Genomic DNA, 9,680 nt, shown 5'->3' with positions numbered 1-9,680 from the left:
GGAGTAACGTTAGTTCGGACTAAGGGCTTTAGTCCGAACTAACGCGTCCTGGCGTGCACTTCCTGGTTCGAATCAGCTGTGATTCGAACTAGTGTGCCGGTGATATCATGTTAATGAAGCACGGGATTTTTAAATCCACGCTTCATTAACTACTTTGGTCGTCTCCATTTGCATCCCTAGTCCGAACTAGGGATGCAGTGTAGACATACCCTGTGAGCCCAGCCATATAATGGAGTGGAGATAGTTCATTCAATAATGCTTCATTTAAATGACAATGGCTTTAGCTCTCTGATTATCTCTACTTAGAATAGAAAAGTCTAGATTTAAACATATGTATGTAATATTTTGAGTTTGTTAGGCTATCTTAATTGTTCTAAAACATAAGATATCCTTGTATCCATGTGCAAGTTTCTTCATGCAACTATTCTTTTTATTTTGCTCAGAACTTCAGTAAAATATGATTCCCAAAACAATCCTTGAAGAGAATTACCTGGACAAGAGCTCCCAATGTGATACTGTGGCCAAAATGGCTAATGCACTCCTTGGACTCATAAACAGAGGAATTTCAAACAAGTGTGACCACTCCTGGAATACTGAATACTGAACTGGAGCAAGTTCAGAGAAGAGCCATAGAAATGCTTTTGAGGATTAGACAACATGCCTTATAGTGATCGATTCAAGGTACCCCATCTATTTAGCCTAACACATAGAAAGTTTAGCAGTGACTTGATTATGGACTGTAAGTATCTATATGGAAAACAAATACTTAATAACAGGTTCTTCAGTCTAGCAGAGACGGTCTAACATGATGAAGTGGCTGGAAGATAAAGCTAGACAAATTCAGACTTGAAAGTAAACTAAACAAAAAAATTCAATGCTGTGATAACTAACCGTTGGAATAATTTACCAAGAGTTGTAGTAGATTGTCCATCAGCACCAATTCTTAAATCAAGAGTGGATTTTTTCTAAAAGATCTATCAGAAATTATTTTGCAGAAGTTCTATGGCTTATGTTATATGGGCGATCAGATTAGATTATCTCAATTGTCCCTTCTGGCCTTAGAATCTCTGAATCTCTGAAATTATATAGATATGCTTTTAAAATTCCATGGCCCTGGTCTACACTAGGACTTCATTTTGAAATAACCTCTCCCCCTGCCCAAGGTCAAATTTATAAGTGGAGCATCCACACTACCAAGCCTGTTATTTCAAAATATTGGGCTGTGGAATTCAAAATCTGTACTCCTGCTTTTCATCAGGAGTTACACTAATTCTAAAATAGTTATTTTGAAATAATAGTAGTGTGGATGCTTCAGTGCCACTAATTTGAAATAATTACTCGCAAGTGATTCCTGGGGCTGCAAGTCTGAAGCAGTGTGCCCACATTAATGGAGCCTGTCTCGGACTAATTTCAAGGCTTCCCCGTAGCATGGACATGCTAGTGCGAATTTGTTAAATCAGGAGTTAAGTCGAATTTCCTAATTTTGAAATAGTTTCCTACTGTGGACATGGCCTTGGTTTCAGTTAGCATAGAAAAACAGTACTTTAAGGTGGATTTAACCATGCTTTATAGTCAACTTCCCTCATTCCACTCTGTTAACTTCCCTTTCCTGAGTGGTTGGTAGCAGAGATTAAAGAAAATGAGGAACAGATCCCTAGTAGCTTGTGTTCTCACTATATGTGACTGCTAATCCTCTCCCTTACAAAACAAACACACAAAAATTACCTCCTCTACATGGAAAATCTCTCTCTCATCCAGCTATCATCTGACTCCTGATTGGCCCTTTTCCCTTCCAGTCCAGCTCCCAAAAGTACAGATGTTCTTCCTCCTATATTTTTGTGTGTCAGTTTTCTCTCTGCGCAATTGCTTTCACTCCCTTCTGCAGAGTTCTCATCTCATGAAATATTTTCCTTGCTTTGCCATTCTTTTCAGCTTCTGACACTCAAACCCAAATCATTTCCCCCATGTCTGTTTCCATTCGACCTCCCAACATTTTCTTCCTTATCTTCTCCCAGACAACACTCTCAAAAATGGCTCCTTCTTTGGTAACCAACAAGCAGTAACCGGAGTAGATTTATTGATAAGGCTAAGATTTTGTCACTGAATCTCATGACCTGTCCCTAATTTTTACTAAAATCTGAGGCCTCATTAGAGTGAATGAAAAGGGGCTTGATAGCTGCAGGGTAGCTAGGAGCTCCAGGGACCACACCCCCTGTAGGGGCTCAGAGCTGGAAGGTCCCTCTGCATCTACCCCAATGGTGGGGAACTTTGGGGATTCCCCTGCTGCTCCTACAAGCAGGGAACGTTGGGGATCCCACTGCCCTGCCAAGGAGACCGGGGAACTCTTGGGGTCCCCTTGCCCTGCTGCGGCAATTGTGGACTTGTGATGATCCCCCTGCCACTGTGGTAGCCAGGGGGCTGTTGGGATCCTCTTGCCACCACTATGACTATGGAGCTCCATGGGTCCTCCTGCCCTGCTGGGCGGCTGGGGAGTTATGGAGATTCTGCTTCCTTGATGCAGCTGGTGGGGAGCTGTGGGGATCCCCTATGGCCATTGGTAGCTATGGAGAACTCCCCACTGCCCATGGTAGGTTGGAGCTTAGGTGCCCACGGTCTCAGGCAGCAGGGGTACTTCACAGCTGCCTGCTGCTGCAAGAGGTGATGGGACCTTTCAGCTGCAGCCACAGGGGCTTGCATCAGAGAAGTCTTTGAAAGTCACCGATTCCATCATTTATGTGACCTCTGTGACAAAATCATAGCCTTAGTAATAGATTTATAGGTTTTAAGGCTAGTAGATCACCTTATATGGCCTGTATAACATAGGCCACAGAATTTCATCCAGTGGTACTTGTTTATAGAGACATGTTTAGCAATCCAATGGAAGGAAGTAAAGCAGCCACCTAGCCTTGCTGAAAAAGCACCAAACCCCAGATACCACTATGATGGGTGTGACAAAACAACCTTACTTGACATACAACCATAGAAATAAAGAGCTACAAAGGACTATGAGCTGTCAAGTCCAGACCCTTGTGCTAAAACAGGACCAAGTAAACTGATGCTATCCCTGACAGATGTTTATCTAACCTGTGCTTGAAAAAGCTTCAGTGAAGGGAACTCCATAATCTTCCAAGGAGCCTATTCCAGAGCTTAATTGCCTTTATAGTTTGAAAGTTTCTCCCTAATATCTAATCACTTCCACTTCACTACAGATTAAGCTACTATTTTGTGTCCTATTTTCAGTGGACATGGAGGACAATTGGAACGAGGAGTACAGATAGTTCGGAATGGCTACGTAGTTCGAACTATCTAGCCCGTGCCGTGTGTAGCCGCGCGGCACGGGGTTCGCACTAGCCGGCTTTTAAAAATGGCGGCGCCGGCTTTATGCTAATGAAGCCCGGGAAATTCAAATCCCGGGCTTCATTAGCAAGTTCGGTATGCATACATTACCCGGTGTAGACATACCCAAACATAACTTAGGATACGGCTAAACCGTGAGAATCTATTGGGAAAAGATACACAAAATGCATTCTGCATTTTGCGTATCTTTTTCCAATGCTTTTGTCAGAAGAGGCTTTTCCATAATTTGGCCCATCTAGACTGGGCCAAATTTTAGAAAAACACCCTCTTTCAAAAGTCACCTTCTTCCTCCTCATGGAACGAGGAATACAGGGGCTTCCAAAAGAGTGCGTTTGCTCTTCTGCAAAAAAAAAAAAAAGCGACAGAGCAAACGCATTCTCTGGATGCGGTGGAGTTTTTTCGGGATACCTCCCCTTTCCCCCCACAGTCTAGCTCCGTGGTCACCAACCAGTAGATCGCGATCTACCGGTAGATCTCGGAGGCTCTACGAGTAGCTCTTGAGACCTCTCTGAACTGCGCGCCTGCGCAGTACATTTACATTAGATTTCCTCATTTGAGGAGCAGCTACTCACCGAGCAACAGCACAGGTGAGTAGCTGCGAGGAATGGTGGGAATTTTTTTTTTAAAGTAGCAGCATAAGGATTGAGGATAGCAAGTGATGGAAAAGAGGAGAAGAGGGAGGGCGGGGCTTCAAGGAAGGGGCGGGGTGGTAGATCTTGGCTTGGTCTATCATTTAAAAAGTGATCTTGGGAGTAAAAAGGTTGGAGACCACTGGTAGCTGTACTGTCACATACAACTATCCTGTTAACACATCCCAGAATGATATTGGACTTTTTTTGCAATTGCATCACATTGTTGACTTATGGTCAATTTATGATTCACTGTACTCCCCATATAGTACTACTACCAAGCTAGTTATTTCTTGTTTGGTTGTTGTGCATTTGACTTTTCCTTCCTTGGTGCTGTGCTGTGCATTTGTCTTTATTGAATTTCATCTTGTTAATTTCATACCAATTCTCCAATTTGTCAGGGTAATTTTTAATTCTAATTATGTCCTCCAAAGTGCTTGTAACCCCTCCCAACTTGGTGTCATTGACATACTTTTTGAGAGTTCTAATACTTTCATTATTCAACTCATTAATTAAAATACTGAATTCTATCAGACCCAAGACTGACTCATGGGACCCCATCAAAAACAGTCTCCCAGTCTGATAGTGACCTATTGATAAAAACCCTTTGAGCACAGTCTTTCAACCAATTATGCACCCATCTTACGGTAATTTCATCTAAACCATATTTCCCTGGTTTGCTTATAAGAATGTCATGGGGGATTGTCAAAAGCCCTTCTAAAATCAATATGTATCAAATCTACTACTTCCCCCCTTCTAATAGGCCAGTAACCCTGTCAGAGAAAGAAATTAGGCTGATTTGACATGATTTGTGCTTCACATATCCATGCTTGCTACAACTTATAACTCCCTTAGTACTTACAAATTGATAGTTTAATAATTTGTTCCAGTGTCTTTCCAAGATCAACATGAGGTTGACTGGTCTATAATTTCCCAGGGTCCTCTTTGTTCCCCTTTTAAAAGACAAGTTCTATTTGCCCTTCTCTAGTCATCTGGGACCTCACCTGTCCTCTATGAGTTCTCCAAGATAATTGCTAATGGTTCTGAGATTGCTTCAGCTAGTTTCTTAAGTATTGGAGGATGAATTTCATCAGGCCCTGTGAAATAGAATACATATAATTTATCTACATAGTCTTTAACCTATTTTTTCCCTATTATGGCTTGCATTACTTTCCCCTTGTTGTTAATATTAATTGTGTTGAGTATTGGGTCACTATTAACTTTTCTAAAGAACACTAAATGAAAATCAGGCATTACATTCATTAGATTTCTTATGTAATCAGTTTTATATCTTTTCTACCCCACACTATAGGTATATGGAGAACAGAACCCCCAAAACAGCACAGCAATAGGCCCAGTGATGGCCACTATAGGAGGAAGGAGAGGGGCTTTCTCCCTACTACCCCTGCAGAGGGGACATGTACTGATGGCAGTCACAACCACTATGCATTACGGGCAGCAGGATCCGTTAAGACTGCTTCCTGTAGAAATGTAGCTTTGGATCCATGTTCATTGGGGTGAAATCTTTGTCTCACTGAAGTCAATGAGAAAACTCCCACTGATTTTGATGTGACCAGGAACCTAACTTTAATCTGCAGTTAGCTGGCCCAACTGAAAGAGTGAGAACTTGAAGTTCCCAAATTAGTCAGTGATTGAAATTAATTGTTTGAGGGTCAGCCCAGAAGCATGTAGCAATTCATCAGTATATCCTTGGTTTACTGAACTGAAACATCAGAATTGTTGCTCTGTGTGCAAATATTTTATACAGCATATTTAGATGCACTCTTCATGGCTTCCTCGTCCACTTAAAAGCAATTGCAATTTCTTTGAGGGGAGCTAAAATTATATACTTAAAAACATCACATTATATTGAGAAATTATTTAATAATTAAAGAAATGTTTTCTGGGGGAGGGGAGGTTTTGAAGGCTAGACTATTAAAAATATTTCATAAGGCTTCCTTGCATTTCAACTACAGGGAACTCTTAAAAAAACTATAAGTGTTACAGAACATCAGAAACGATCCCATTGCAGAGAAACATTTCTTCATTATGCTTTACGCATAGTTTTGCCAGATTGCTTATTTTAATTACAGCAGAACTCTAGCTTCTGCTCATTGGTTTAGCGAGTGCAATAAAATGAAGTTTATTTAATTTTCTAAAATAAGTAAAGCAGAGTAAAGTTAATTAAAAGTTAATTACAATATAATGAATCATTCCAACTCACTGTGCCAGTGTTGCCCAGATGATTATTGATGTCGTCCTTCCTGAATACTCTTATACTCACCATTGAAGGGGAGGAGGAGGCCTGTGTAGGGTTTTTTCACATGCATTTTTTAAATCAGTTGCCTACTTCAGTGTAAATCCAAAGGAGAAAAAGAAAATAAACCCCACCATTTTTAAATACTTTCCTCAGGCATAATTGTCAGTTAGGTTTCTGATTGCCTTTTAACTGAGACAGAATATACCTATAAAATTTGTCAGTAATTGTTTCTTTTCCCAGCTCGGCATGTGTAGTTGACCTTGACAGACTGATCGGACAGTGACTACATTGAACCCAACCTTTACTGGCATCACAAAGGTCACAGAACTACTCTCCCTGAACCTGTATCTTTAAACACAAGGTTCTGTACATATTGGAATTAGAACGCTATTACTGCTCATTAATTCATCATTAAAAAGATGTTCACTAATCACTCTCTATAAGACTCTGGTTTAAAGCTCTCTCTGGCATGCCCTCAGCCTGGCACCCAGCCACTTGAAACCTGTTATAAGCAACAGAGTTTTTGCATGGGGCATGCAAATATTTTTCTTTATGCATGTTTTTAATCAAAGTGGGTGGAGAGAAAAGGGTATTTTTCTTTGAATGTCAATGTAACAACATAGTACTCAATATATTGTTGCAGACAGTGTCCAAAGGCCCCAATTTGGACTGAAGCTCCATTGTGCTTGTTGCTGTATAAACACAGAAGACACAATACCTGCTCTGAAAGGCTTCCAGCCTGAAGACATAACATGATGGTGTGCCTGAGACATGATGAATCAGATATGCATCCTATAGCGATATGAGGAACCACACTCTGCACTGTGCCATACTAATATACCCTGACAACTCCAAAGTGGGAAAAAGTATCAAGGGGATGTGAAGTATTGGAGTAAATCCTCAGTAATCACACAGTTTTAGCACATATCGTGGATATGTCCATGCCCATATTATTTCCTAAAATGGAGTACATCTCCATATATGTTTCTAAATGAAAAGTTATAGTGTTATTTTTATTAAATGATAATGTGCGCCTTTTCACATAAATATGCCCCCTTTTTACATATCATAGGATGGAGGCTTCATTGCCCTAGATGCTATACAAACACAAGTTAGGAAAACAGCCCCTGCCCCAAAAGAGATTAACACCCAATTTAAGACAAGATTAATGGGTGAGTGAAAATAACCAGGCAGAGATACTGCAGGTGGGAGGATGAAGGTACCAGCGATAGAAACCCATGATAAATTAGACTACTGGAAGATGGATCTTAAGAGAGAAACCAATACACACGCACCCATATATACACACAAAAAGCTATGTTAAAAGAACTTTAAAATTGATCATTCAAATACCACAGTTAAGATCCTCGTGCAACCTTAAATCAGTCCCTTGGAATGTATGAATTATGATACAATCTTTAATTAGATGGTCACATCCTACTTTCTGTTGCATGGTTTGTTAGCTGGGTTTGAGTCCAAGACTTTCAGATCTATAGTACTGATCTCTTCCACTTGAGCTAAAAGAGTAACAGCAATTCGTCTCCATATTCCACAAGACAGCCATCTATCTTGGATGGTTTAAACATAACAAATCCTGCAACTTGGCAGGAGGTCATACTAATCCAGCCTTGTGGTCCCTTCTAATTTTATGATCCAATATTCTAATAGATACAATATGTTAATAGTCCTTTAAGCAGACATGATTAAAATGCATATTTTGTCAGTGACTGGCAACTATTCGCTAGAGATGTTGGCTCTGGAAGTGATATCTAATGATCAAAAGAGTGGAGAAGAAAAACATAGTCATGCACACGTATTTGGCAGATTTATTCTGAAAGGCATCCTGGATAAGACTTGGGTTCTGTTCCCAGCTCTGTGATCTTCTGCAACATCTCATTTATTTCATCTGTAAAATGGGTTAAATAGCAACTGCCTGCCTTCCTGCCTGCTAGGGGAAAGGCCTTAGTCAGTAATTAGGTTTGTGACCTGTTGTACAAAGATATTAACAGTAATCAGTAGGCAATGGGAGATCGCATATCTCTTTCTCTTACAGATATGCTTTGACGCATAACATTTTAACACATATGCTGGCATGTGTGACAGGGCTGCCAAATGCATGAGTGTCAGATGAGATGTTTTATACTTGACATGACGGGATCAGTGAAATAGGAATAATTATCATGTACTTGCCTGTACTCCAGGAGTCTTGTGAGACCTCACTAATTAATGTCGGTGAAGTGTGCTGAACATGAAAAACAGTACATAGAGTAAGCATGAAGCTTTATTAAGTCTTATCATGATATCACTGCCCCTGTGATCACTGTGGCAGGAGGAAGGACTAGTAATCTACTGGCAGTGACGTGCAGCTTTAGAAATCAATAAGTTGACCATTTGTTGGGTCTTCTCACTGGCAGTAGCATATTTCACAGAACTATTAGAAATGTCCTGTCTGTTTCACAATGAGACACTTATTGGGTGGTGTTGTGTTATTCCCAGAATTGTCTGGGCTCTTCCAGGAAGGATGGGTATAGCTGTGGGTACATGTTTTGAATGGATTTTTCATACTTGACCTTCCATACTTGTAGCAAAATTAGCTACATCAACTCCAATGGAAGCAAGGTGATGATTTAAGATGGCTTGGAATGACTGAAACATCCTGCTTGCTTTACTCATAAGAGTAGATAGGACTTCTTGCATGAGTATGATGAGCATTACTTGGGCCTATATTACAAAGTGAGTTCATGATGCACCAGACAATGTGCCCCCTTTCACATACATGTACAATATAGCATGTAAAAGGAAAACCAAAAAAATATGCAATTACCAGGCATAAATGTCCTTAACAGTGCCATCTAAATGAATCTCTGCAGGGAAATGTAGATACAGAAGCCATTAAAGACTAGTCCTTGCACCTTTTACATTTCTAAAAAATAACACTCTGAATAGATCAGTACCAGAGCCCTTCATAAATTTCAGCCTCTGCAGAAACAAAGAACTTCTGTTGTATTTATTATCAGATATGAGCATTCCTGCTTCAGAAATCCAAACACAACAGAAGCTGTGTTGACCTGTTTAGTTATTTTGGTCATGAATGAGGGCTCTGTTTAAGATCAGCATGGTACATACACCTAGGAGAACCCCATGCTTCTAAAAGTTAACAGGGGAACTGTTGACTCAGGCTCTGCTGATGAACATCTTATTGCTTCAGGGTCATAGGCTTCCTATTTGCTTTCTTTCCTTCAACATAGTTCATTTAATTTGTAATTAATCCGGAGGGCTGCTTTGTCTTCAAGTTTGACAACACACATAATAGATAACACGGTTTATTTCTAACTTTTTCTAAAAGCATTTTCCTTGCAATCAGAAATACATGACTGTTTCTCCAAGAAACTGTACAATGTTGGCTCTGTTAAATGGATGTTTAGCAATTTCTT

This window comes from Pelodiscus sinensis, chromosome 1 (genome assembly GCF_052426305.1).
Source record: "Pelodiscus sinensis isolate ZL-2025 chromosome 1, ASM5242630v1, whole genome shotgun sequence".
In the NCBI taxonomy this organism is placed as follows: Eukaryota; Metazoa; Chordata; order Testudines; family Trionychidae; genus Pelodiscus; species Pelodiscus sinensis.
The sequence above is the reverse complement of the archived record's forward strand: the minus strand, read 5'-3'. Positions refer to the sequence as shown.